This window comes from Saccopteryx leptura, chromosome 4, assembly GCF_036850995.1.
Source record: "Saccopteryx leptura isolate mSacLep1 chromosome 4, mSacLep1_pri_phased_curated, whole genome shotgun sequence".
In the NCBI taxonomy this organism is placed as follows: Eukaryota; Metazoa; Chordata; class Mammalia; order Chiroptera; family Emballonuridae; genus Saccopteryx; species Saccopteryx leptura.
Window position 1 is genome coordinate 112,977,668 of NC_089506.1, and position 27,036 is coordinate 113,004,703.

The following is a 27,036-nucleotide window of genomic DNA, read 5'->3' on the forward strand; positions in this document are numbered from 1 at the left end:
TAGCACTATTTGAAAAGAAGAAATGCACCCCCTGTTTATGGCAGCATTGTTCACAATAGCAAAGATCTGGAAACAGCCCAAGTGTCCATCAGAGGACGAGTGGATTAAGAAGTTTTGGTATATATATACTATCGAATACTACTCAGCCATAAGAAATGATGACATAGGATCTTTTACAACACATGAATGGGACTTGATAACATTATACTGAGCGAAAGAAGAAAATCAGAAAAAATTAAGAACTATATGATTCCATACATAGATGGGACATAAAGATGAGACTCAAAGACATGGACAACAGTGTTGGGGTTACAGGATGGGGGGAGGAGCACAAAGATCATGGCTTTTCAGCATTTGCCATATTCCCCCCTTAATCTATAGACAGACAGCAAATATTTACTTATGGTGTTTCCACTATAAAGACTGCTGTCTTAGGGACAAATGCTGATGAACCATTTCAGCAGTTTCTCCTTCTTCAAAGACTTATATGTCAACATAGAGCTCCATGTTTCATAGGACATACTCAAGCTCACTCCATGCTCCCTGGAGCTTTAGCACAAGGGAATGCCCTTTTTTTTTTTCTCTTTTCTTTTTTTTTTTTGTTGTATTTTTTCTTTTATTTATTTATTTTTTGTATTTTCCTGAGGATGGAAATGGGGAGGCAGTCAGACAGACTCCCTCATGTGCCTGACCGGGATCCGCCTGGCATGCCTACTGGGAGGGAATGCTCTGCCCATCTGGGGTGTTGCTCTGTTGCAACCAGAGCCATTCTAGCGCCTGAGGCAGAGACCATGGGGCTAATGCCCGGGGTGGCTTTGCTCTGGTTGAGCCTTGGCTACGGGAGGGGAAGAGCGAGACAGAGAGGAAGGAGAGGGGGAGGGGTGGAGAAGTAGATGGGCGCTTCTTCTGTGTGCTCTGACTGGGAATCGAACCCGGGAATCCTGCACACCAGGCCAATGCTCTACCACTGAGCAAACCGGCCAGGGCCTAGGAATGCCCTTGTTGATCAAGCTACCCAAAAGAAAATTATATGGAGCAACCATGACAGACCGAGCAAGTCAGTCTCATACTATTCATCACCAGAACGCTGCAGCCCGGTGTAAACATTTTCAACTTTCTCGGGAAGCAGCACGGCAGATTGGGAAATCCTGTCCAAGGGATCCTATACTGCCCCTTCATTTAGAGTTAACCCTCAAGGACCCCTACCAGGACAACTTTGGCAGATGGATGTTACTCATATACCTTCATTTGGCAAACAGTCGTATGTCCACATTACAGTGGATACATATTCCGGATCTATAGTAACCTCTGTCAGAGCTTAGGAGAGGCTGCTAAGCATGTTATAGCTCATTGTCTGTATGTATTGTTCTATTATTGGATTTCCTAAACTGGCTAAACTGAAAATGCTCCTGCATATGGAGCAAAAGCATTTACTGTATTTTGTCATGCTTACAATCTTTAAAGTTAAGGTATTATTAAAGTGTACTCAGCAAACATTTTAAGGTCAATTAAAAAAAAAATTAAAAGGGGGTAGTCATATCCTGGAACTCCTACGGGTCTACAATATCATGCTTCTTACTTAAAAAAAAAAAAAAATTTACATTTCTTTTAAATGCTGATGAACAGGAGACACCAAATCTTTTTCGCCTACAAACTACTACCTTCTTTATTAGATCCAGCTAATAACACTGTTTCGTCTTTTTCCAAATAGCTCCAGATATATGGAAAAGATTTATACAGGCGGATGGGGATCCTCAAACCCCTCAGCGAGATCTTCTGAGCATGGCTTTTAAGATACCGAGAGGCAGAAAAAGCCCAATAGAGATCAGGGGAACTACCAGCTTTTAGGATACACCCTTAAAGGCTCCAACACCCCAAAGGGGTCTCATAGGATGCCATCTGGGTCCTGCTTCAATAGTGGAAAGGAAGGTCATTGAGCTAAAGCCTGCCAGGCTTACACGCCTCTGCTGCGAGGAAACAGGGACACTGGAAGGTAGGCTTCCCCCTTGCTCCTCTAAGGGAGGGTTCAGTCTCTTCCAGCCCTGCTCCAGCCACCTATGACCTAACCTTGCCCAGAATGCTGGGGTTAGCCACTGAAGGCGGAAGGTGCCCAGAGCCGTCGGCCCCATCTACAACACTGTGGACGAGCCTAGGGTATTTCTTCCAAGAAGCAGGTAAACTGATCTCATTTGCACAAGGGCCACTTAACTATTGATATGTTTTGCCTGAATAGTCAGGTTTTTTATTCTTCCCTTGAAGATCTCTGTTGTGGGTGTTGATAGTCCTATTTTCTGCTGCTTTGCTTAATATATAGTGTTTCTTTTATCCCTCCTACCTCAATGCCCCACTCATATTTCAGGCTGGGACCTACTCCTAATTTAGAGCTCTCTTTCCCCCTTTTGCCAACTTCTATTATGAATCTACCTTTGCCACCCAGCTTAGTGTATCCCAAGGTTCTCTTTACCATGTCACAGTCGCAGAGCTCCAGGGAAAAGCAACCTGGTCTCATCTCTCCAGGCAGAGGAGAACAGAAACTCCATATCCACGCATGCTGCAAATGGCTTTTTCAGTCTACCCGAACCATTACCAGCTAGAAGCAGCGGTCATTGGGACTTGGACATGAGCTGCAAAGTATAGAATGGTGACAACAATTCCAGTGCCATGCAGACTTTTCCTGGATGTGGACTTTTCCTGGACTCCTGCTCCCTGTGACAGCTCCTAACAGACTGAACTGTGGTTGGGTTGCATTTTTCAGGGATTTGGCATGGTGATGGGGCCACCTTAGACTTGGTGAACATGTTAAGGACACTACTCTTTTATGGATTCTTGCTGTATTGGCCAAGAGTTTGCTTAAAGGCTTTTAATCACTGTAAAAAAAAAATAGAAGACTGGATAAAGAAGATGAGGCACATATACACCATGGTATACTATTCAGCTAGAAGAAATGATGACATTGGATCACTTACAGCAGAATGGTGGAATCTTGATAACATTATGTGGAGTGAAATAAGTGAATCAGAAAAAAACAAGAACTGCAGGATTCCATACATTGGTGGGACATAAAAATGAGACTAAGAGACATGGACAGGCGTGGGGTGGTTACGGGGGGTGGCGGGAGGGGAGGAGGGAGAGGGGGAGGGGGAGGGGTGGGGTACAAAGAAAACTGGATAGAGGGTGACGGAGGACAATCTCTCTTTGGGTGATGGGTATGCAACAGAACTAAATGACAAGATAACCTGGAAATGTTTTCTTTGAATATATGTACCCTGATTTATTGATGTCACCCCATTAAAATAAAAATTTATTTATTAAAAAAAAAAAAAAGAATGGGCTGAAGCCCTCCATGCTAACTGGGATTTCCACCTTTTGTACAACCCAAAGGGGAACGCATTACAATTTCTAAAAATATTTGCTCCCCATATAACCTTTGATGAATATTTTCTATTTAGTTCTACAATTGACTGAAATCGAAGCTTAATACTTTAGATATTAATAGGAGCAATGGCAAACTAGTCTGCACAGCTTATATCTAATCCCCTTTTACACTTTTGCCTCTGCAACCAAGTCGTAGGCCATTTTAGTATGTGCCATTCATATCTGCTTGGTTAAGTGGCTTTGTGATTAGGTTATTTGTCTGGCTTTAACTTAATTAACCTCCACATAGGGAGAAGTGAATAGAAAGGGTCCTGCAAAGAAAACAGGGAAGGGAGACAACTCTGAATAAAACACAGGTGAACAAACAAATGTCTGAATGGGTTTTGCTCCTTATTCTACTATATCTACTTCAACTCCATTAAGAGGTAAAAATCATCCTATCAGTTCTTATAAAATCTAGTTCAAGTATTTTTATAAATTTTCAAGAAGATAACTTTGTTTGGATTTTATCTATTATCTGTAACAATTCACTTAACTAATGATAGTATACACCCGTGATCACGAACCTTTTTATAAAAACCGCCCACTTTTGCAGTGCTGGTCAATCTGGTCCCGCCCGCCCACTAGTGGGCATTCCAGCTTTCATGTTGGGCCAATCGCAGCGCCATCCCGCTACCACCCACCATGGAAAGCTGGAACACCCACGAGTGGGCGGGAGGGACCAGGTTCACCAGCACTGCAAAAGTGGGTGGTTTTTATAAAAAGGTTCGCCATCACGGGTATACACCATCAAAATTATCCATTTAAAATATTATTTAGTTTCTCTATATTTCTTCTAAAAATTTCTAGTTTAGCATGTTTTATAATGTATAGAATAATAAGTTAGTAATAAAATGGAATTAACATATTGGGGATATATTAAAAATGTTTCACTGATAAGAGAAGACTGTCAAAGACATTTGGAGAAAATTGGTGGTAGGTTTGACACTAGCAGCTTGTCTTGTTAGTTTCTGAAGCACTTAATATTAATTTCACATAGATTATATCAAGGATTTAGTTGCTCTCAGTTTTTGAAAGATGTGACTTAATGTATATGTTTTGCTAAAATCTTTCAAAATCAGCTGTCAAACAACTTCAACATATTTGTTCTATTTGAGTCTAGCTGTCAAAGTTCGTCCTCTAATCTGCATAGCTAGTGAATTCATTTCAGTTAGACACCAAAGTTCTTGAAATTAACCCCACTTCTACCATTTCCCTGCTACTTTTTATCTGAGGAAGCCGAGGTATGAAATCTTGTACAGGAATAACCTTAAAGGTGTGGTGATTTTTTTGAAATACAGCTCATTCTTTGGCTGCAAACCAAAAACCTTACTGGTGATCAACAGAACTATGCAGTTGAAACATTTAGGAAAGAATAATTTGTATTTTTAATTAAAGTCATTACATTTTTTGTGAGTAAGTACACAGTATAAAATTTTAAATTAATTTAACACTATGGGTTAAGAAGTGCTTTTACATGTATAATATCTATCACTTGTCTTCCATTTAAGAAAAAAATACAGTGCCAGTGGTTTATGAAAAATGTAGAATTCTTATATTTAGACAGTTCCCCCCTGAAAGCTACTTTTATTCACAAAGACATTATAGTTCTTACTATAGATTTATATATTTGCTAGTTGTTGTTGTTTCTTTCCTGCAGTTGAGCAAATTCTGGCCAAACCAATGAGCCCTGGAGCAATAGAATTTGTGCACATGTTTCTTTAGCACTGTGCCAGCTGTGCCAGCATTGAACTCAGGATTGAGAAGAGATAACCATATGTTCTTCCTGCATTGACCAGGATTGTATATTTGGGAGATGAGGAAAAGAAATGGATACAAAGATGACTAAGGCAACCCGAACTGCTATGTTTTTGCACACACCATTCCTTTCTTCTACCAGGAATGGCCCTCTTCTTCCTTGCCAGCCACACTGCCTAATGCTCAAGCAGAATGTGTTTATAGAGCTAAGTATAGTGCCAGAAAATCATTGTGGGACTTATGTACTCAACAGGAAAGGCCCTGAGATGAAAAGTCTGTTTCCAGTGTATTTTGATTCTACCAGAGCATCTAGCTCAGTAGGAGCTTTAACTCTCCATTGAATGAATTCGTGAACTAGTGGGTGAATTAATAAAATTAACTCAGTTAAGAGAACACACTGTTTCTACACCAGTTGGCTGTTTTAGTTCAAACATTTTGAATTATTCTTGGTACTGCTGTCTTTATAGTTGATGACTGTAATCAATCATCCTTCAACAAGCTAATTCTCTCTTTAAGAACTGTATGAAAACCACATATCAGTTATGCACAAATCCATATCAATTGTCTGTTCTCCAAATATTATTCTTCACAGTACCAAAATTTAAGAGGAATCTTAAAGGATTTTTGTCTGTTTTTTAACCAAAAATAGGATAAAAAACAGTGTCAGTTGATAGATTTAAATTAGACATCCAGTAATACGGCTTAGAGTAACAAATTTCAGCACAGTTTTATGGAATTTGATGGAATCCTTTCTTTGTTAATTTAATATCTTAATGCTTTAATTGCTGGTTGAAAACCATCAGCTGTCTGATGGTTTGAAATAGCCCCTTCAAGTTCTGTATTTCAATAAAACAACACCCAGTATCTCTTTAAGATTTCACATTTTACAAAAACCTTTTCAAATATATATTTTATTACTTAATCTTAACCATAAATGTGTCTGGAATGCATAATTGTTCCTACTGCAGAAGCTGATTCTTGATTAAGTAATTTGCATAAAGTACTACAGATATGTGCAGCTCAGGTTTTGGATTCAAACTGAACTGAACCAAATCCACTTATGTTATATTTGATCATAGTGGTGGTGATCATGATGGTGACAGCTTCTATCCTACAAAAAAATAAACTCGGAGTGACGTCACGGAAATGGCGCCGTGAGCAGCACGTCCGACAGATCTCCCCAAAATCACAACAAATTTATCAACTAGAAACAGGAAAATTTATCTTCGGAGCATTCCGGAGTTCCACACAAACTGAAAGCGAAAGGACTGTTATCACTTGAATCTTAGAGACGAGGGTGTGGAGGAAGCTACCGCAGGGACGTTCATTCAAGCCGCGAGGAATTGCGCCTGTGGTGAGTCAGTCCGCACTCAGGAGCCGCGAGCCGCTGCCGCTAGCCGCCGCCGCGAGCCGCCGCGAGCAGCGCCCGGGTCGGTTGCAGAGCAAGCACCGCTAACGTTCCCAGCGGCCCGCGCACGGGAAGCGGGAGAGGCCCCAGGGCGGTATTCCCTACTTGGGAGATTCTCTCCGCGGGCGGGGCACCTCACCCAGCCATTCAAGCTAACAATCAAGCGTTGGGGGAGGGGCGCGCGCAGGCAGCCTGAAATACCTTCGGGAGCACAGCTGCGACCCAATTACTGAAATTAACTTAACCCGTGAAATCTGCACACCCTCGGTTCTAATTGATAAGATCTCTCTCAGTTCACCGACCCAAGACAAGAGGCGTGATATTTTTTAGTGCCTCTCGCTAAAGGGGCGGGGGCAACTTCTGATTGATAGAGCCTCCATATTCAGGGATAAATGCTAACAAGAAGGACTTGGCAGATAATAAGATCTATATACTACACTAGTCGCAAGCAGAGACTAGTGCCTCTTCTTCCCAGCCAAAACAGGCTACAAAGTGTGGAAAGCCTGGGTTGAGAGGTCCAACTGAATGCTAGGCGCTGAACAGTCACCTTGACAACAACTGACTCCCACCCCCGCCTGATTACACTGGAGGCCCTGACTGCCAGAGCCTTTCCCAAAGCCTTGCACTGAGTGGGGATAGAGTGGGGATTTCCCAGCTCTTTGAGCCTCTTACTCCCCAGACAGAAGCAGTTGCAGCCTTATAGCTGGATCACCAGGCTGCTAATTCAGGAAGGGAGGACTAGGAGAGAGAATCCAGGAAAGCAAACTCTCTCATCGTTGGACCCTGCAAACGCCAACAAGCCTTGACTACCAGCAAGACTAAAGCCAATTATATGACATTGCCATAGAATCCCATCAACTGCAAATCCCTACCTAAGTGTGACACAGGGGCAGAGCCTGGGGTACAGAGTCACCGACCAGGAAGAGGGAGAGAAAAGAAAAAGGAAGAAGTTAACATCTCAAAATCAAGAAAAATCCACAGACTTTACAACTTGTTCCACTAATTTTTTTTTTGTTGTTGTTGTTGTTGATTGTTTCTTCTATCTTATTGCCTTTATTTCCTCCACCTCGGTCCTTCTATTCTCTGCCCATCTTATGCTTCCCTTTTCTTGAACTACACTACCCATAAGTGTTACATTTTATTTCTCTTCTTCATCCTCACCCTCCTTTGGGGTTATACTCCAGGACACTTAACTCTCACTCTCTCCTCTTTTGTTTTTTTTTGTTTGTTTGTTTTGCTTTATTTTGTTTTTTTCTCTTCCTTTTTTATTTCTTCCTTCGTTTTTCTCTTTTTCTTATTTTTTCCTTTCTATTCGTTTTTTCTTTTCTCGTTTTACTTTCCTCCCATTTAATCCTCAATCACGAACAAATTAGTTAATTTGGGACTCAAGGCTTTTTTTGGCTTTATTTTTCTTTTTCGCTTTTGTTTTTGTTTTTTTCTTGTTTGTTTATTTTTGTGGCATTTTGGGTCCTCCCAACCCAAGGTCTCCATTGTATTTGGTCTTCGCTCCACTTAATACAACAGATTTTTACTTACTATTTTTATTTTTTTCTTCTTTATTATTCCTTTTTTTGTCCTTTTTTCTGGTTCCCTCTTATCCCTCTCATTATATCTCTTAGTTGACCATCACCCGCAGGCAGATCATCTTATGCTTGTCTAAGATTTTCTTCCCTTTTTTTTTTTTTTTTGCATTTAGTAGGTCCCTACTCCCCTTTTTTTTTGCCCCTTGAACTCTTCACCGCAAACCAGGCCCTCCATTATAGGCACGATATTTCCCTGAGGAGGGGAGAGGAGGGAAAGAGAAGAAAGAAAAAAAGGGGGAAATAATAAATTATTACTGCTTTTTTTTGTGGGGTGTTTTACCCTTTTTTTTTTTTTTTTTTTTTTTTTTTTTACTTTTTACTCTTTATTCTAATTAGTGCTATCAACAAGACCACCCTCAGATGCCAATAAGAAAGAGGAAATCTAATATTATGGATACAAAAGAAAGAGAGGTAACACAAATAGATGTGGAAAAATCTATGGAGAAAAGACTTAACATATTGGAAGCCTTGGAGCTAAATGACAGAGAATTTAAAACAGAAATCTTAAAAATACTCAGAGATATACAAGAAAACACAGAAAGGCAATATAGGGAGATCAGAAAACAACTCAATGAACACAAAGAATATATTACCAAGGAAATTGAAACTATAAAAACAAATCAAACAGAAATGAAAAACTCAATTCACGAGCTGAAAAACAAGGTAACAAGCTTAGCTAGCAGAACTACCCAGATTGAAGATAGGATTAGTGAAATAGAAGACAAACAACTTGAGGCACAACAGAGAGAAGAAGAAAGAGACTCAAAAATAATAAAAAACGAGAAAGCCCTACAGGAATTGTCTGACTCCATCAGAAAGAATAACATAAGAATAATAGGTATATCAGAGGGAGAAGAGAAAGAAAATGGAATGAAGAATATACTCAAACAAATAATAGACGAGAACTTCCCAAGCCTGTGGAAAGAACTAAAGCCTCAAATTCAAGAAGCAAACAGAACACCGAGTTTTCTTAACCCCAACAAACCCACTCCAAGGCACATCATAATAAAGATGACACAAACCAATGACAAAGAAAAAATTCTCAAGGCAGCCAGGGAAAAGAAGAGTACAACATATAAAGGAAGGCCTATTAGATTATCATCAGATTTCTCAGCAGAAACTCTACAAGCTAGAAGAGAGTGGACCCCAATATTTAAAGCCCTGAAAGAGAGGAACTTTCAGCCAAGAATACTATACCCATCAAATCTATCCTTCAAGTATGAAGGAGATATAAAAACATTCACAAATTCAGAAAAGATGAGAGAATTTATCACCAGAAAGCCCCCACTCCAGGAAATACTAAAGGGGGTTTTCCAACCAGATTCAAAGAACAAAAGAAAACAACACCACAAGTAACAGCTCCACCAAGAACACAATAAAACCAAACTTAAACTGTGACAACAAAGGAAAAAAAAGGGGGGAGAGAATGGAGATTAACAGTAGCAAAGGACGATGAAGTGCAGAAATACTTATAAGATAGGGTACTACAATGAATATGGTAGGTACCCTTTTCATTACTTAATGGTAACCACCCTAGAAAAAACCACCACAAAAACACATGACTTAAAAAAGGTAGCAACAGAGGAAAGAAGTATGGAACACAAACAAACAGAAACAAATGATAGAAAAACAAAAGAGAAGAATCAAACTAGATACAAAACTAACAGAAAGCAATTTATAAAATGGCAGTAGGGAACCCACAAGTGTCAATAATTACACTAAATGTAAATGGATTAAACTTACCAATAAAAAGACACAGAGTAGCAGAATGGATTAAAAAAGAAAATCCAACTATATGCTGCCTACAAGAAACACATCTAAGCAACAAGGATAAAAACAAATTCAAAGTGAAAGGCTGGAAAACAATACTCCAAGCAAACAACACCCAAAAAAAAGCAGGTGTAGCAATACTCATATCTGATAATGCTGACTACAAGACAGAAAAAGTACTCAGAGACAAAAATGGCCATTTCATAATGGCTAAGGGGACACTGAATCAAGAAGACATAACAATCCTTAATATATATGCACCAAACCAAGGAGCACCAAAATATATAAGACAGCTACTTATTGACCTTAAAACAAAAACTAACAAAAATACAATCATACTTGGAGACCTCAATACTCCGCTGACGGCTCTAGATCGGTCATCCAAACAGAGAATCAATAAAGATATAGTGGCCTTAAACGAAAAACTAGAACACCTGGATATGATAGACATCTACAGGACACTTCATCCCAAAGCGACAGAGTATACATTTTTCTCTAGTGTACATGGAACATTCTCAAGAATTGACCATATGTTAGCCCACAAAGACAATATCAGCAAATTTAGAAAAATTGAAATTGTACCAAGCATATTTTCTGATCATAAAGTCTTGAAACTAGAATTCAACTGCAAAAAAGAGGGGGAAAAACCCACAAAAATGTGGAAACTAAACAACATACTTCTAAAAAATGAATGGATCAAAGAAGAAATAAGCACAGAGATCAAAAGATACATACAGACAAATGAAAATGAAAATATGACATATCAGAATCTCTGGGATGCAGCAAAAGCAGTAATAAGAGGAAAGTTCATATCACTTCAGGCCTATATGAACAAACAAGAGAGAGCCGAAGTAAACCACTTAACTTCACACCTTAAGGAACTAGAAAAAGAAGAACAAAGACAACCCAAAACCAGCCGAAGAAAGGAGATAATAAAAATCAGAGCAGAAATAAATGAAATAGAGAACAGAAAAACTATAGAAAAAATCAATAAAACAAGGAGCTGGTTCTTTGAAAAGATCAACAAAATTGACAAACCCTTGGCAAGACTCACCAAGGAAAAAAGGCACAGGACTCAAATAAATAAAATCCAAAATGAAAGAGGAGAGATCACCACAGACATCATAGATATACAAAGAATTATTGTAGAATACTATGAAAAATTATATGCCACCAAATACAACAATCTAGAAGAAATGGATAAATTCCTAGAACAATACAACCTTCCTAGACTGAGTCATGAAGAAGCAGAAAGCCTAAACAGACCAATCAGCAGGGAGGAAATAGAAAAAACTATTAAAAACCTCCCCAAAAATAAAAGTCCAGGCCCAGACGGTTATACTAATGAATTCTATCAAACATTCAAAGAAGACTTGGTTCCTATTCTACTCAAAGTCTTCCAAAAAATTGAAGAAGAAGCAATACTTCCAAACACATTTTATGTGGCCAACATAACCCTCATACCAAAACCTGGCAAGGATGGCACAAAGAAAGAAAACTACAGACCAATATCTCTAATGAATACAGATGCTAAAATTCTAAACAAAATACTGGCAAACCGAATACAACAACATATTAAAAAAATAATACATCATGATCAAGTGGGATTCATCCCAGAATCTCAAGGATGGTTCAACATACGCAAAACGGTTAACGTAATACACCATATCAACAAAACAAAGAACAAAAACCACATGATCTTATCAATAGATGCAGAAAAGGCATTTGATAAAATACAACACAATTTTATGTTTAAGACTCTCAACAAAATGGGTATAGAAGGAAAATATCTCAATATGATAAAGGCCATATATGATAAACCATCAGCCAACATCATTTTAAACGGCATAAAACTGAGGACTTTCTACCTTAAATCAGGAACAAGACAGGGTTGTCCACTCTCTCCACTCTTATTTAACGTGGTGCTAGAAGTTCTGGCCAGAGCAATCAGACAAGACAAAGAAATAAAAGGCATCCATATCGGAAAAGAAGAAGTAAAGGTATCACTTTTTGCTGATGATATGATCCTATACATCGAAAACCCGAAGGACTCCACAAAAAGATTATTAGAAACAATAAACCAATATAGTAAGGTCGCAGGATACAAAATTAACATACAGAAGTCCATAGCCTTTCTCTATGCCAACAATGAAATATTAGAAAACGAACTCAAAAAAATAATCCCCTTCACGATTGCAACAAAAAAAATAAAATACCTAGGAATAAACATAATAAAGAATGTAAAGGACCTATATAATGAAAATTACAAAGCATTGTTAAGGGAAATCGAAAAAGATACAATGAGATGGAAAAATATTCCTTGTTCTTGGATAGGAAGAATAAATATAATCAAAATGGCCATATTACCCAAAGCAATATACAAATTTAATGCAATTCCCATCAAAATCCCTATGAGATTTTTTAAAGAAATGGAACAAAAAATCATCAGATTTATATGGAACTATAAAAAACCCCGAATAGCCAAAACAATCCTAAGGAAAAAGAATGAAGCTGGGGGCATTACAATACCTGACTTTAAACTATATTATAGGGCCACGATAATCAAAACAGCATGGTATTGGCAGAAAAATAGACACTCAGACCAATGGAACAGAATAGAAAGTCCAGAAATAAACCCACATATATATGGTCAAATAATCTTTGATAAAGGGGCCAACAACACACAATGGAGAAAAGAAAGCCTCTTCAACAAATGGTGTTGGGAAAACTGGAAAGCCACATGCAAAAGAATGAAACTCGACTACAGCCTGTCCCCGTGTACTAAAATTAATTCAAAGTGGATCAAAGACCTAAACATAAGACCTGAAACAATAAAGTACATAGAAGAAGACATAGGTACTAAACTGATCGACCTGGGTTTTAAAGAACATTTTATGAACTTGACTCCAATGGCAAGAGAAGTGAAGGCAAAGATAAATAAATGGGACTACATCAGAATAAAAAGTTTTTGCTCAGCAAGAGAAACTGATATAAAAATAAACAGACAGCCAACTAAATGGGAAATGATATTTTCAAACAACAGCTCAGATAAGGGCCTAATTTCCAAAATTTACAAAGAACTCATAAAACTCAACAACAAACAAACAAACAATCCAATAAAAAAATGGGAAGAGGACATGAATAGACACTTCTCCCAGGAAGAGATACAAATGGCCAACAGATATATGAAAAGATGCTCAGCTTCATTAGTTATTAGGGAAATGCAAATCAAAACTACAATGAGATACCACCTCACCCCTGTTAGATTAGCTATTATCAACAAGACGGGTAATAGCAAATGTTGGAGAGGCTGTGGAGAAAAAGGAACCCTCATTCACTGTTGGTGGGACTGTAAAGTAGTACAACCATTATGGAGGAAAGTATGGTGGTTCCTCAAAAAACTGCAAATAGAACTACCTTATGACCCAGCAATCCCTCTACTGGGTATATACCCCAAAACCTCAGAAACATTGATACGGGAAGACACATGTAGCCCCATGTTCATTGCAGCACTGTTCACAGTGGCCAAGACATGGAAACAACCAAAAAGCCCTTCAATAGAAGACTGGATAAAGAAGATGTGGCACATATACACTATGGAATACTACTCAGCCATAAGAAATGATGACATCAGATCATTTACAGCAAAATGGTGGCATCTTGATAACATTATAAGGAGTGAAATAAGTAAATCAGAAAAAAACAAGAACTACATGATTCCATACATTGGTGGAACATAAAAATGAGACTAAGAGACATGGACAAGAGTGTGGTGGTTACCAGGGGTGGGGGGAGGGAGGACAGGGGGAGAGTTAGGGGGAGGGGGAGGGGCACAGAGAACTAGATAGAGGGTGGCGAAGGACAATCTGACTTTGGGCGAGGGGTATGCAACATAATTTAATGACAAAATAACCTAGACATGTTTTCTTTGAATATATGTACCCTGATTTATTAATGTCATCCCATTACCATTAATAAAAATTTATTTAAAAAAAAAAAGTCACAGTAAGATGGGCTTTCACTTTTTAAAGCTTTCTCACTCCTAGTTATAAATATTACAGTTGAAAATATCAATTGTTTCATACTGTTTCACTTAAAAAAATCAAAAGATTCATCTGGCGCTAAAAAAGGAAATGGGTCTGTGTATTTTCCTGTATGTAAATTTTACTGGAATAAAACATGAAATATTAATAACCAATAATGCTATAAAACAAAAGCTGCTCAGAAATTGATAATAAAATGAATTCCAGATTAGGAACCCAGAAATAGACCCTCAAAAATATAAACTGACCTTTGACTAAGGAATAAAAGCAATTAAATAAATGGTGCTGGAACAAATGGATATTCATGTGCAAACAATGAATCTAGACAAAGACCTTACATCTTTTAAAAATATCAGTTCAAGAAAGATCAAAGACCTGGATTTAAAATGCAGAACTATAGAACTCCAGGAAGATAAAGTGAGAAAATCTAAGTGATCTCGGGTTTGATGATGACCTTTTAGATATAATAACAAAAGCATAATCCATGAAAGAAAATATTGATAAATTGGACTTTAGTAGAAATTCAAAGCAAAACTACTCTTTAACAGTGAAAGAAACCATTAAGAGAATGAGACAAATCAAATAACAACAACTACAACTTTGCAAAACATGTATCTGATAAAGAACTAGAATCCATAGTATGCAAAGAACTCCTAAAACTCAACAATAAGAAAACAACCCAGTTAAAAGTGGGAAAATAATCTGAACAGACACTTCTAAAGAAGATCTACAGATGGCAGATTTTCAAAAATATATACAATGATGTTCAACGTATCTGTCATTAGGGAAATGCAATTTAAACAACAATGAGATAATACTACAAACCTGCTAAAATGGCTAAAATCGAAAACACTGACAAGGCTAACTGCTGGTGAGGATATAAAGCAACAGGAACTCGTATGCGTTGCTGGTGAGAATGAAAATTGATACAGCCTCTTTGGAAAGCAGTTTGGCAATTTCTTACAAAGCAAAACATACTTTTATCCAATAATCCTGCAATTGTGTTATTTAACTAAATGAGCTGAAAACTTATATCCACACAAAAGTCTTCAGACAAATGTTTATTTCAGCTTTATTCATAATTGCCAAAATTTGAAGCAAACAAGATATCCTTTAGTAGATGGATGGTTAAATAAGCTGTAGTACATTAAGACAGTGGAATATTATTCAACAGTTGTTAAAAAGGAGCTGTCAAGTCATAAACAGATATGGAGGGAAGTTAACTACATTCTGCTAAAATAAAAGAAGGCCATGTGAGAAGGCTACATTCTGTATAATTACAACTATATGAAATTCTGGAAATGACAGAACTATAGAGACAGTGAAAAGATGAGTGGTTGGTAGGGATTCAAGGGGATAGAAAGATGACTTGGTGGAGCACAGAGAACTTTTAGGGCAGTGAAACTATTCTGTATGACAGTATAATGGTGGATAGTAATTTTAATCTATAGAATTTGCAATAGAAAGAGTGAATCCTAATGTAATGTGTGAACTTCAGTTAATGGTAATGTATCAGTCAATATTGACTCATCAGTTGTAAAAAATGTATCACACTAATGAGAGGTGTTAGTAATAGGGGAAATCATGGTACCTGGGGAAGGAGGATGATAGGTTATATGGGAACTCTGTATTTTCTGTAGTTTTTCTGTAAACCTAAAACTGCACTAAAAGTCTATTAATTTAAAAATATACTTTAAAACTATGTATAAACCAAAATTTTTTTAAAAAGGTCCACATTTAAAGGGTGTGAGGAAGGTAGAGGAGTTGTAAGAATCAAAGAAATGAAAGCATCTCTTTAAGCAGCTTAGCCCAAATTTTTACCTCTATCTGTAAGCAAGATACACACTTAGAGCATTATGACTTCAGGATTAAAAAATACAAATACCCATGTACTTCTTTAACTCCCCCAGGGGAAAACAAAAAAGGTGTCAAAACTATAGTAGTTAAATCAATTCTTCTTAAGAACCTCAGTCCTAAGAAGCTCAATTCTAATCTTCTTAACAAAAATTAGTTTCAGTGATCTAAGGTTATATTAATATTCTCCTGTTCAACTTGGTATTTGCTAACCAAATTGAAATAAGTAGAATTTGATTCATTGAACTACATCATAAATACAATGAAACATTTTCTGGACAGTTTTTAAATTAGCCTTTTCCTCATGCCCATTTCTCTCATAATTTACCTTTTGAGAACAGAATGATTGCCAGACCATTTTAATATTGAATATTTATTAACCCTTCATTAGAACACTGGTCCTAAAATATAACGGTTATGGAAGATAATCTCTGTAGGTAGTTACCCAACCTTTTTCTACAGTAATCCTGCAGTAAATCTGCAAAACTATATAAAAAACATTTGTAAAGTTTTCAAATCAATGTATTCTTTAGAGTGTCATGAGCTCCCAGTGGGTCCAGGATCAATTTTATATTATGTTTTGGTAATTATTATAATAGAGTAATTCTATTACATTCTATATAAAAATAAGTATTTATTAACAATACTCACTTGAATTTGTTAGGCCTCAGTGCGACTTTATTTCTGTTGCCTTGTCAAACTGGAGTTTTAACTTATGTACTATTTATCCTATTTACATATACTGTATATAATTTCAAACTATGGATATTTGTAATGCAAAGTGACTGATTTATTTTATAGCTCAACTCAGAAAGAATGATTGATTTAATGCTAAAGCACTTTATAGAAAAGATGTTAGCACGTTGAGAATAAATGAGTTGATAGAGCTGTATTTTATGGCAACAGTGTTGGGCACATATATATTAATAGGTATTTGTAGAGTGAAAGACTGGATGAAAGAGTAAATATACACTCCCAAATTTAACAAAACAATAAGGGAAGGTTACTAACATTTCTTGAACATTTATTGTGTACTAGGCAGTCTTTGTTTTATTTTTATTTTTTATTTTTTTTTATTTTTCCAAAGTTGGAAATGGGGAGGCAGTCAGACTCTCCCATGCGCCGGACCGGGATCCACCCAGCATGCTCACCAGGGGGCGATGCTCTGCCCATCTTGGGGTGTTGCTTTGCCGCAATCAGAGCCATTCTGGCACCTGAGGCAGAGGCCACAGAGCCATCCTCAGCACCTGGGCAAACTTTTGCTCCTATGGAGCCTTGGCTGTGGGAGGGGAAGAGAGAGACAGAGAAGAAGGAGAGGGGGAGGGGTGGAGAAGCAGATGGGTGCTTCTCCTGTGTGCCCTGGCCGGGAACAGTCTTTGTACCTTATCATTTAACAGCACAGCCATCTATCATATACAAAGGCGAGAAAAGTAATAATGAGAAAGTTTAAGTAGTAACTTCTCCAGGCTTACACTGCTATTAGGTAGTATATGTGGAATGCGTAGCTGGAATATTATTTACTCCTATTCTCATACTTGTATTCATCCTCTGTTGCCTCAAAGAGATGAATATGGAGATCTGAACATTTGAAATCATGACATACTCAAACACAGGTAAAAGTCATCTTTTCTCCATGATTTGGACTGCTCTTCACACAATAGAAGAAGATGAAATTAACATACTATCAATGCTTACAGCACTAGCGAGACCTGACTTTCCTTTGGTGTACAACACAGCAGATATTCTTCAATGTCCAGAGTGCCCTTGAGATGGCCCCCAACGTAACCTCTTTCTCTTAAAGGTTTCTAAGTTAGGAAAAATATTTTCATTTTCTTTCTTTTTTTTTTTTTAATTTTAGTGAGAAGAGGGGAGGCAAAGAGACAGACTCCCACATGCGCCTGGACCAGGATCCACCTGGCTAGCCCACTAGGCAGCGATACTCTGCCCATCTGGGACCATTGTTCCATTGCTCAGCAATGGAGCCAATTTTTTTTTAGAGCCGGAGTTAGAGGCTACAGGGCAGTCCTCAGCACTTGAGAACAATTCAAGCCATGTCTGTGGGAGAGAAGAGAGAAAGAGAGAGTGAGAGGGAGAGAAGGAGGAGGGGGAAGGGTGGAGAAGTAGATGGTCACTTCTCCTGTGTGCCCTGACTGGGAATCAAACCTGGGACATCCACATACTGGGCCAACGCTCTACCACTGGGTTGGCACAGGGCCAATATTTTCATTTTCAAAGGGAAACTTGTTAACCTGTGTTTATTTCTAATCGATATAAAACAGAGATTTTTGCCAAGAAAAAGGATAACATTTCTTAGAGCCCTTGCCCAATTTCAGCTTCTACAACTCATCAAATTTTTATGGAAAAGTGAGGACACTGTGGATGAACAGAGGCACTTTTTTTCAACCTAGCCCCCCCCAAACCACCCATCTTGCCCTGAAGGTTTTATGTGAACTGTTTGGGGCACTGTTCAAAACTAATAAATATCATAGGTCTAATGATACCAGAAACAGTTTTAGTTTCTTTGTGATTTCTTTTGCTATTTGGAATTGTCATGAGCTTTTAGAAGTCAGCAGACTTACTTTATAGAACTGTCACTGTTAGTCAGCTTTCCTAATTCATAAACCTGGTGATAATCACAGATTTATCATAATGCAAGTGAGGCATATAGAAACAAACACTGTTGCCAGTGGACCTTTGAACTTCAATGAATTTATCTCCATGAGGGTTGAAATTTTATGCTGAGCTCAATGGAATGATCATCCTACCAAAGTAACTCTTGACTGACATACCCATTCAGAACCAAAATATGCATATTCTTTCCGACATCTTCATCCCCTGGGTGTGTCAGCCTCTCCCTAGTCTTTACAGAGCTCCATCTTGATGTTTCTCTCGGTGGTTCCAATATTGAGTCTACAGTTTGCACACATTTGATTATCAGGCTTTCCTCTGTTTCTACAGTCTGTTCTCATCAGCCTCTGGATGTGCTAAATCATTACCTTGGCTTCTTCCTATTCCCTTTCCTGATATTTAGGTCAGGACAACATTAAGCGTATCAGTTGTAGAAAATTGACCAGTGCATTCTCTTTCTCCTGTTAGAGTACTGCTGAAGAGAATTTTGGCAACTCATATCTCCAAACCATAGGCCATTACACCCAAACATTAATAACAAAATGTGATATGGTATAAACATAGATTTGAAGATAATTCAACTTTAAAGAGGAAATCCTGGTTCTTACTTCAGTATGGATAAATCTTGATGACATTATGCTCAGTAAACTCAGATAGTTACATTCTACTGTGTAATTCCACTTCAAGGATGTACCTAGAGTAGTCAAATCCATAGAGACAGAAAATGGGATGGTGATTTTCAGGAGTTAGGAGGAGGAGGGAATATGGAGTTATTGCTTTGTGGGTCCAGAGTTTCAGTTTTGTAAGATACAGAAGTTCTAGAGATAGGTGGTGGTGATGGTTGCACAACAATATGAGTGTGCCCAATTTCTACTGAACTGTATGCTGAAAAATGGTTGAATAGTAAATTTTTATATTTTACATGGGTGGGAAAAAGTATGTTTACAGTTCTTATGGAAAAAGACATGCAAGTGATGATTAATACAGTAGCTTTATTAACTTTTGCATACTCACAACTGTAAACCTACTTTTGCCAACTCTATATTTTACCACAGTGAAAGAAAATAAAACTTGAAAAAATGAAAAGAAATACAACTGGAGATTACTGAAGATATTTATATAATAAAGCTCCTTGTTTTATCAGTGCATAAACTGAGGCCACAGGAGATTAGACTTCTGAATTTAAAGCTAAACTAGAATCAGATGATTCTGTGACTCCCAAACCAGAGTCTTTCCATTATCCCAAAGCCACCTTCCTTTCTTTATGGTGAAAGTTGACATTTTTTATATATTGTCCTTAGAAGAAGGGGGTTATTGCTAATCTTCCAACAAAATATTAATGGATTTCTAGTTCTTAGTACTATATTAGTTACAGTTGCATAATATTCCCAGACAGCTGAATAAGGTGTCCTGACCCAACATGCTGACTTACTGAAAGCATCAGATGTTAAATGAACACAAGGACCAGTTATCTGACCCTTTCTGTCCTGCTAATTTGTTGGTAAACCAGATGTCCAAAGTTGTGCAATTTATTTTCATGATGGATGGCCACAGTAGTCTTATGAACTGGAAATGTACTAGACTGAATTGAGATGTGCTGCAAGCATAAAATGGACACCGAATTTTGAAGACAATTTAAATAGTTAAAATATCTCAATTTTTAATTGATTACTTGTTAAAATAACATTTTGAATATATTTAATAATGTATTATTAAAATCAATTTCACCCATTTCTTCTTAAGCTTTTTAAATTGACTAGTAGAAAATTTAAATTTGCAATATGTGGCTCACATCACAGTGGACAGCTTTAGAGAATCCTCCTGAGCTTTCTCCTCCCATTCAAATATTATTTACCTTCAAGAGCTAGCTCAGATTACCCTTCTCTTTTCTTATGGCCTCTCCTCAGATGACCTCTCTTCTGCCTCCTCTGGTGCATTTTTACAGAGGCTGCCAATGTACATGATTAAGCACATACTGCTTTGTGTTGCTAGAGGTCACATATCTTTTGCTGGCTAAGGAGTGAGTTCCTGAAATTCTGAGTTCATATGTTATTCTTCATTGTATAAGATCCTATCTTGAGCTATCAACAGCTCCCAGAAAAGTACCTACTTTTTAATTCATTTTTCAATGATTACCATTTAAAAAATGATGACCCTGTAGTCTGCCATGATTTTTTATGCCTCACAGTGTTCGGCACAATGCATTTTAAAAAGGCGGACCTAGATTAAGGTGTGGGTCAGTCCCAACTAATCTCAAAGCATTGACCATTGTGTTCTTGGCCTGCTTGACCTGCTGTCCTGTCTGCCAAATGACTTCTCAATAACTTTAATAGAAACCTAATCAAAATATAATTAGGAGGCAAACTACTGTAAAAGGCCATCATATTATGTGTTCCAACAAGAGATTTGGGGATTATCTGCACCACTGGTTTCCTCCTTTAGGATAATTAAAATTTGAATGAAATAGAATTACTTAAAAATAAAAGTGACTGCTCCTTTTTCAGTACCATTGCCATGACTAAAATGAGAAACTTGAGAAGGATCTTGGCTAGGAGTAAGTAGCACATTCCCAATGTTGTGTCAAACAAGATTTAAGAAGCATTTACTTATATTCAGTTTAAGGTCCAAGGAGTAACCTATTGTTAAATGTACCACCTAGTAAATCATTCATTCATTCATTCTTTATCTCCTCATTTAACTCACAGTTTCACTCCTTTAACAAGCCATTTATTGAGCACCCATAGTAAGCCAGATGTGACCCCAGGATTCATAGTGTAGTCCAATGTAAGAGACAAATGTAGAAATTCTTAAATAAAAGAGTTTCCAGACCATTCTATTTCCCTACAGATTTGTGGGGGGGGGGGGGAGGGGGAAATTACTGAACTAAATCTGATACATCAGCGTTATTATGTAATTGGTAAAAATAACTTGAAGTCCTTATTCATACACTGGTGTCATTATTATGTAGATGGAAAAATAATTTTAACTTCTTGAAACATTTTAAAAGGGCATTAAATATATTTAATCCTGAAGATATTTTGAGGGCTTAAAATTAAATATTTTTCCGAACTGCAATTTAAAAAAAGCCTGACCAGGCAGTGGCACAGTGGATGGAGCAACAGACTGGGACGTGGAAGACCCAGGTTCAAGACCCCGAGGTCACCAGCTTGAACGTGGGCTCATCTGGTTTGAGCAAGGCTCACCAGTTTAAGCCCAAGGTCGCTGGCTTGAACAAGGGGTCACTCACTCTGCTGTGGCTCCCCAGTCAAGGCACATATGAGAAAGCAATCAATGAACAACTAAGGTGCCTGTCTGTCTCTATCTGTCCCTCTCTGTGTCTCTCTTTGTCTCTGTCAGAAAAAAAAAAGTTCTTGGTACTTGTATAACAACAAAGCAATCTTCCAGAAAGGAGTCTCTTAAAATTTAACATGCAATTGCTATAGTCTAAGAAAGCTTGAAATTTTCTGTGTTTCATTTTTAAGACACGTCTGTCTCCTGTCAGTAGCATCCTCTTTTGAGAGCTTTCCTACAAGTTCCCGCTTTATGCTGGAACTGCAGAGATTCACTGCAAGTCACAGGTGGATCTAGTAGTCAGAGTCCATGTCAGGCCAGGAGCTCTGGCCTGTCATGCACATGCCTCCATTCCCCCTCCCTTCCAGGTGGGAAGTGAGGTGTAAAATCTATGTATGGGGCCAGGTGGGGACTGGAAATATTGGGTATGATTTTTTTTAACCTAACCACTATACCATACATCTAAAACTAATATAAAATAATATTGAATGTAAACTGTAATTGAAAGATAAAAATTAAACAAGTGTCTGGAGTAACATTGTAGACTTTTTATTAAAGAAACTTTTTTCAAACTTTATTTATATATAATGTTAAAAAAAAAGGATGAAATGCCAGTTTGAAAACTCATTTTCAATACAGATGTTTAATTACATGTGTTATATGCATTATTGGTGGATCTTTGGGGGGGGTCATATATCCTGTACTAGAATATAAGTTCTTAGGGGGCAGTGATTTTGTTTTTCTGAATTGTAGTCCCTCCATACTGTGCTCAAAAATGTTTTCTATGTTGAAACAGGGTCTACAACAATATAAGCTCGGCACGAGGGGGAAGCAGCTATATTTCTGAGCTATATTTCACCACTTCATCAGAACAAATTTAACAGTCTTTCTGAGAAAAAGAAATTGATATACCATTGTAATCATATTCCATGAGAAAAATAAGTTTGTTCATTTTTCAGGAGCCACATATGTCTGTGTGTGTGAGGAGCTCACTGTAGTCCGGCTTTATATGACAGTCATTCATCTAATGATGACATCAGAAAAGGAAAAAAATATTTCTTACCTTGAGATAGATGGATAAAAAAACAAAAATCTATTATTTGGATAGCTTTAAGCTCTGACCTTCTTAAGAAAGTTAATGCAGTAGTGATGCTTATTAATTAACATTATTTTAGCATTCATTTTATAATTGTATATTCTATATTCCTATTACACATTAGACTTTTATGTGCACATTAGTAATATAAGTAACTAAAGATCTGTCAGCAGCCTGCATTTTATCAACATGGTTCTGAATCAGAGGACACCAACATCTTCCATATATTAATATTTTGTCATCCCTGCTAAATATTTTTTTCCCTAAAATTAATCAGAATTAGTTCATTTGGGTTAAAAAGCAGCAAAGCCAAAGGGTTTGATGCTTTTCATTAGCTTTGAGACCAGTGGATAAATTTAAAAATTTGGTCTTAAAAAATGAAATTTTAGTTAATTCATGCATATGGATCAAATATCCTTTGGTATTCAAAAAATAAAAATCATTGTTTAACCAGCAAACAAAACTGAAACAGACTCATAGACACAGAGAACAGTCTGATGGTTGCCAGAGACTCGGGGGTTGGAGGACTGCGTGAAAGTATGAACTACAAATTGGCAGTTACAAAATAGTCATAGGGATGTGAAGTACAGCACAGGGAATACAGTCAGTAATATTGTAAAAACTGTGTATGGGGCCAGTGGGTACTGGAAATATCGGGTATGATTTTGTAAGGTGTATGATTACCTAACTACTATACCATACATTTAAAACTAATACAAATAATATTGAATGTAAACTGTAATTGAAAAATAAAAATTAAAGTTTTCACTCTTAAACAAAAAATAATTGTTTAAGTTTCTGTCAGTTTCCAAGCTATTGTATATTATCATATGTTTAATTCATTAATTTTGCCATGCTTTATCAGAAAAAAAACAAAAGACTATTTCAGACCTGAGATCTGGAGAGACTGAGAATCTTAGTATGATTAGAAAGAGACACTGTAATTGCTTAGGACAGTGGTTGGCAAACTCATTAGTCAACAGAGCCAAATATCAACAGTACAATGATTGAAATTTCTTTTGAGAGCCAAATTTTTTAAACTTAAACTATAATATATAGGTTGGTACATTCCTTATTGAGGTAGGGCCTGCTCATGGTATTTTGTGGAAGAGCCACACTCAAGGAGCCAAGAGCCTCATGTGGCTCATGAGCCGCAGTTTGCCAACCAGGGGCTTAGGAGGTTGGCAGTGGATAAAATTCGAGGGGCTCACGCCTCGCCAGGGATCAGTTGTTCACAGAATGGCAGCTTATACACATCAGAGGTACAGTTGTGAGCCTTGAGAATCCAACATTTTGGAACTAGAATGTCTTTTGAGTACTTAAAAAATTATTTTTTTTATAAGGAAAGCAACAAAGAAACTAAATACTTGCTTAAGATCCTAGGACTTCTAGTTAGCTCTTGATTCCTGCCTAGGCCAGTTTTCTGGTACCAGGATATACGGAGAACTTGAGAAATTTGATGCTTTGAAATAGTTTTATGTGGTTAGGAAGTTTTCAACATAATTTAACAAATGTTTGTTAATTACTTTCTATCCAGTAGGACTAATGCAGCCCTAAAGCCCCAGCCCTTTCAAAAAATTCTGCCCATGTACAGGCTTGAATGAATCAGAAACAAGTAGGACTAGACTAGGAGTGTTGGAATCCAAAACATCTTGGGAAGAGGATGGAAGACAAGAGGGACGTAGAAGGTGGCTGATCAAAGAATGAGAAGAGTTCTAGAGACATTCAGCAATGCAAGGGGTCAACATGCCAGGGCTGAGGATCTGTTTGTCTCTATCAACCATGGCAATAACTTTCTCTAAATTACGGAGTAAAAATTGTTTTACCTTCTTCAAACTCTCGGGACCTAACCTGAGCTTTTCTACTCACTCTGTACCCACAACCACAAAACTATCTCATCTGAAACCGTTAGACCCACATGACCTCTAACTGCAGATTCTGCCACATACTGGTATTCTCTATGTTAGGGGAGATTTAAGAAGCCAGCCTTGATGTTAAGAGGTGACAGAGTAAGGTACTACATTCTCTGAACTTGAGCCCCCAAATATCAGTAATATTTTTTTTTTAAGAGAGAGAGAGATCGGGAAAGAGGGAAGGAGAGAGAAAGATAATCAATTCATTGCTTCACTTTTAGTTGTGCGTTGATTGCTTCTTGTACATGCCTTGACTGTGGATCAGACTGTCGACCTCGGGCTCAAGTCTAGCCTGCAGCCCTGCCTCCAAGTGAATCTTGTGCTCAAGCTGGTGACCTTGGGTTTTGAACCAAGATCTCAGTATTCCAGCTGATGCTTTATCTACTGGGTCACCACCAGTCAGTGCAGTAATAGTCTTCTTGTTCCTGAGGTTAACCATTCCTAAACTGCCTGCCCACCTCATGTGTCTTACAATCTCTGAATTGGATTTCTGTGTCAGGATTCACCTGCCCAGGATATCTCATCTTGCTAGAGATGGCATTACTCCCTATCTCCCTTACCCAAGGCTAGCAGAATTCCCAGGGTACCTGTGTGGGCTCTTCAGGTAGAACCTGCTTCTAATTTCTGTGCTGTCTCTCCATCTAGCCTTAGGATACCTGCCTTGTTCCAAGCCTTGCAGAAAGATCATGGGCTTTAGCTTCAGCAAGACTCGCCTACCAAGTACCAATAGAGGTCTTGTTTGAAGCAGTGGGTCTGTCCACTTTTTATCGTAATTTATTATCTCACAACAGTTCAAATATTATAGAGCTGTTCACCTGAAGCTTATGTACTCTTATTGATCAATGTCACCCCGTTACATTTAATTTCAAAACAAAAAAAAGGAAAAAATTATCTCATTTCTGGTTGCATCACAAGATCCCACAAAATTTAAAATAATTGTATTTTAAATTATTTATATTTTAAATTGTGGTAAAATATACATAAGAAAATTTACCTTTTAAACCATTTTAAGTGTACAGTTCAAGGGCTTTAAGTACATTCATACTATGTAACCCAACACCGATCTCCATCTCCAGCACTTTTAAATCTTCTGAAACTGAAACTCCATACCTATTAAACAATCACTTCCCATTCTCCCTTCCCCAACCCCCTGACAGCCAGCATTCTACAGTCTGTATTTGAATTTGACTACTCTAGGGACCTCATATTAGTGGAATTGTACAGTATTTGTTGTTGTTGTTTTGACTGGCTGAGTTCACTTAGCATCATGTCTTCAAGGTTTATGTATGTTTCAGCATGTATCAGAATTTTCTTCCTTATTTAGATGAATAATATTTTACTGTGTTTACCCATTCATCTGTCAGTAGTTACTTGGGTTGCTTCTACCATTTGGCTATTGTAAATAACGCTGCTAGGAACATGGGTGTACAAACATGTATTGAAGTCTTTGCTCTACATTCTTTGGGGTGTAAACCCAAAAGTGGAATTGCTGGATTATATGGTAATTTTATGTTTAAGTTTTTAAGGAACTGCCATGCTGTTTAAGCCCTTCAATAGAAGACTGGATAAAGAAGATGTGGCACATATACACTATGGAATACTACTCAGCCATAAGAAATGATGACATCAGATCATTTACAGCAAAATGGTGGGATCTTGATAACATTATACGGAGTGAAATAAGTAAATCAGAAAAAAACAAGAACTACATGATTCCATACATTGGTGGAATATAAAAACGAGACTAAGAGACATGGACAAGAGTGTGGTGGTTACCAGGGGTGGGGGGAGGGAGGACATGGGAGGGAGGGAGGGAGAGAGTTAGGGGGAGGGGGAGGGGCACAGAGAACTAGATAGAGGGAGGCGGAGGACAATCTGACTTTGGGCGAGGGGTATGCAACATAATTTAATGACAAAATAACCTAGACATGTTTTCTTTGAATATATGTACCCTGATTTATTAATGTCATCCCATTATCATTAATAAAAATTTATTAAAAAAAAAAAAAAGAATTACTATTAAATCTGACATTGAACAATAACATCTTACCAGCGTCTCCTCTTCACATATATGTACTTCAGGGATAACAATAAAGTGAATTTGAATGCTTATATATATTGATTGGAGTTGCAAGAGATGTTATTTTATAGCTATGATAGAGAGCTTACATGTGTTGAAGCTTGGGCAAATAAAAATAGAGGAGAGTCACATAGAAATTAGGAGACTTCTATCCAGTAAGACCTGAATATGTGAATCATTTAGAGAACATGTCTGCTG